Source organism: Bison bison, unplaced genomic scaffold (assembly GCF_000754665.1).
Source record: "Bison bison bison isolate TAMUID 2011002044 unplaced genomic scaffold, Bison_UMD1.0 scf7180017854952, whole genome shotgun sequence".
Classification (NCBI taxonomy): Eukaryota; Metazoa; Chordata; class Mammalia; order Artiodactyla; family Bovidae; genus Bison; species Bison bison.
In genome coordinates, this window is record NW_011485525.1 from 6,810 (window position 1) to 8,007 (window position 1,198).

Sequence of the window (1,198 nt, forward strand, 5' to 3'; positions counted from 1 at the left end):
AGAGAGTAGACTTAAGGTGCTCTGCCCACACACACACACACACATAAATGGTAGGCAAGGAGATGGTATGTTAATTAGCTTGACTGTAGGAATCATTTCACTATGTCTATATATATCAAATTAACATATTATATGCTTTAAATATACACAATTTTATTTAAAAATAAGATGCCTAAATATAGATTAAGGCAAGGGAAGCTTGGTAGCTACAAACTCAGAATTGGAGCAGCAGGCATAATTTGGATAATGGAACTCTCTGGTTGGGGTTAGAAGGAAAGGGTGGAAGGTTTGCTGAAAACATACATATTCCTAACTCTGATTTTTGTTTAGGACTCACTCTTTGATTTAGGACTCATAAATCTTGCTTTCTTATAAGGAGTCTGGAGAGGGTAAAGGAAAGGTGGCTCTTATACATTTTTAAACCCCAAATCAGTCCTTGTATTTAAATAGATTGTTTATGGTCCTATTATTGGGTTGGCCAAAAAGTTCATTCAGGTTTGCCTGCAAGATGTGATGGAAAAGACGAACGAACTTTTTGGACAACCCAGTACCTTCCTCAGCTTTAGCAGATGGCTTCTTCTTAAAGTCTCTGTGTCAGATTGTTACATAGAAATCAGATCCAGGCCCCAAACATCATATTTAGCTAATTCTAAGGTGCTATTTTCCTCACATTTTTATGTTTCTCTTATTGGGATGAATCACACAATCAATGTTCATATTTAATGTGGTAGTATACGTATTTTTCCTTTGTTGCTAAACAAATGGCATATCTACAATTTGATGATGTCGTAGAGTTGAGGAAATGCCATATTATTAACAGAAATACTAAGCTTAAAATTTGTGCAAGAAATGTTTGAGATGAGGTCATCAACCTCTGCAGTCAGAGCCTTCCCAGTGGGGTTAAGTAATGACAGTGGATGTCATCATAAAATTCAAGCAAAAGATTGTTGTTGTTTTTTTTTCTTTTTTGAGAGACAGCTTACCCGTACACCATTGTCCACAATTATTCTTTATTCTTGCTTACACTCAATGCTTACCCAAATAGGCCATGCTATTTCATGCCTGGATACCTTACCATGTGCTCTTTCTTCTGCTTGGAATGCTCTTCTTGGAATGTTGTCCATTGGAGAAATCCTATCCACCCAACGTTGATCCCTTTCTACTTTGTCACCAAATACCTGGTATTGCCTCTAAATAT